Source organism: Alosa pseudoharengus, unplaced genomic scaffold (assembly GCF_046254945.1).
Source record: "Alosa pseudoharengus isolate Yale_2024_CS ecotype anadromous, Long Island Sound unplaced genomic scaffold, YU_APseudo_1.1 YU_APseudo_1.1_scf_15, whole genome shotgun sequence".
NCBI lineage: Eukaryota > Metazoa > Chordata > Actinopteri > Clupeiformes > Clupeidae > Alosa > Alosa pseudoharengus.
The window spans coordinates 17,024,298-17,026,905 of record NW_027468620.1 but is presented as its reverse complement, the minus strand read 5'-3'; the positions used below and the strand labels follow the sequence as shown (position 1 = coordinate 17,026,905).

Below are 2,608 nucleotides of genomic sequence, written 5' to 3'. Positions count from 1 at the left end.
TTGAACACTCTTCTAATTTCTCTCCTCTGTCTCTCTCCTGGACCTTCCCATGCAACATGGGAGCTGGAGACGGCTGTTTATTTGACCATAGTCTCAGTCCCCGAACAGGAAACAGCAGGGAAGTGTGTATACACCAACTGGGCCTGCCTGTTTGTGTGTGTGTGTGTGTGTGTGTGTGTGTGTGTGTGTGTGTGTGTGTGTGTGTGTGTGTGTGTGTGTGTGTGTGTGTGTATGCTTGTGTATGTGCATGTGTATGTGTGTGCCCTGAAATCTGACAATCTCTCTTTGTTGAAGTCCTTTAACACATAGCGAACACCAAGCTCTTGTGACGATGCTCCCTTTGTCTCACATAGACAGACCCTCACATGCACACACAGCTCCCACACACACATATGCCACTGTTCCACAGACGCCTCACTCATTGTACTGACCAGTTAGGAGTCATAAGGTCAGAGGGTAAAGGTCATGCTGCTTAATGTTCCACCAGGGCAACTAGGCGAAAGAAGACAGTGGCCACACTCTGCCTCTCTCTCTCTCTTTATTTCAGCCTTTCAGTTCCCTCCCCCTCTTCCCCGCAAACCATAAACAAGAAGCTCTGCTTACTGAATCAGATGATGCATTATGTAGACTTCACAAGGCGGTTTGTGTTTAGACAGTGCTATAGACAGATTTGTTCAAACAAGTCTTGTCTCTGCTTTCTTTTCTCTCTGTCTTATTGTGTGTGTGTGTGTGTGTGTGAGTGTGTGTGCGTGTGCACGCGTATGTTGATTGTGTGTGTGTGTTGTATGTGGGTGTATGTCTGTCTATATGACTAATGACTTGTGGCTTTCCTATAGGAATTAAATCACTGGCTATGCATGTGTACTGTATTTAAGTGTAAAATGTGTGCATCCACAACAATGTCAGCACATACTTCATCCTTACAAGTCAGAAAAGGAGACATACTGTACATGAAGTTGGTTTCTAAGAAATATAATGGAAGGAGCCAGCCATAACACGCTCATGACACATTGATTTTTATTTCAATATAAAAAAATATCAATCTCATGATCAAGATTATATACAACATGTTCACATTCAAGATAGGAAGCAATGTTTTTGAATCATGTCTTTTTTAATCTTGTAATTTAGTTTTCCCCTCCATCATTCAATTGTTCCTTCTCTTCTTTCTTTTGCTTTCACTGAAAGCGGTGACATTTCCTTGGGAAACAGGGAGAGTCACTGAACCAAGTGACTTCCTGGCTAATCATTATTACCCATCAGGCAGTGGGAGTCAGCCCTCTCAGACAGGTGATCATGTTGAACATTCACTGAATCTAACCAGCGAGCATTCTTGAATTAAACTGAGGTTCTTCCTGTTTCACACTGCCCCCCATAATGTGTAGGATTCTGTACATTACTGGTTATCTTATAGTGGGGAGTTTCATTCAGGTGACTTAGTTTCCAAATGAATTTCAAGCTTGATGAATATCATTCTGAAGCTGATTTATTTTCCTATTAGTTTTTTTCTTTATCTGTAGCTCCAATTTTAATGGGTTATTAGTTCTCCTATATAAATCAGGTGGATTTTCAGGCACATGAATGGCCTCCCTCTGACCTCCATGCTAAACACACTAACATGACCATACTGGGCACAATGATTGAATTTAAGAAATCATTTTTATCCCCTCACAAAAACATACGCTGTTGAAGGTGATGCTTGGCTCAGTCTGTGAATACCCTGTCATTTCAATATATTTTTTTCCTTAACAAAAAAAAGACTTAATTTACATGAATTACCCAGAAGGCTTGAGGTATACCTGTATGATGGTGCACATCAGAAGCCTTAAACTTCTCAACTTTAGTCAACGGACAACCAATTTTACAACCAATTTAACAAAAAATAAACTTAAGAAACACATTCTGTAGCCCACCCTATTCCACACATTCTTTCAAATATTCACTTTTACATTTGAACTTTGGAGTTCTAGATGCTTCAGATTCTTTAACAAATTGTCCATTTCAATAAATACATTTTAAAAACTTTTGAAGCAGTGTTTTTTTTTAAAGCACTGATAACACAAATGGAACCCTGTCTTCTGTCTTCTGTCTTCAAAAGTGCTGCTGGTCAGATAGAAACACAGGATTTGGTGAGGAGGGATGCAGGAATGGTAACATAGAAGGAAAGAAAAAAGAAAGAAAGAGAGAAAGAGGAAAAATAAACAGAGAGACGTAACTGATTCATAGAATCGTTTGCTTTGTTTTGCTTTTAGCACCAAAATGACCTGAGAAATTCAAGAAAAAGAGACGAAAATAAAAACAGATATAAAGAGAGAGAGAGAGAGAGAGAGAGAGAGATAGATAGAGAGAGAGAGAGATAGAGAGAGAGAGAGAGAGAGAGAGAGAGAGATAGAGAGAGAGAGAGAGAGAGAGAGATATGGTGGCTTCCTCCTACACAGCTGTAGCCTGAATCCTCTTTATATTGCCCATCTTTTAATCAGGAAGTTTGGAATGCATGAGCAACACACACACACACACACACACACACACACACACACAGATGCACAGGCACACACAGACACAGAAACACTAAACCTCAAGTCATAATCACAACAACTACTTTGAAGTG

The 2,608-nt window shown here is 40.0% G+C and overlaps 1 protein-coding gene across 1 annotated transcript in view; it reads right to left on the bottom strand.

Moving 5' to 3' along the window:
• Window positions 1-1,003: 1,003 nt before the first annotated feature.
• The window catches only part of pkdcca (protein kinase domain containing, cytoplasmic a), a 30,212-nt gene continuing 28,607 nt past the window's right edge, over window positions 1,004-2,608 (bottom strand). The window contains exon 7 of the mRNA XM_076285755.1: window positions 1,004-2,608. This exon is cut by the window's right edge and continues 487 nt beyond it. The gene's annotated coding sequence lies outside the window, so the exon portion shown is untranslated.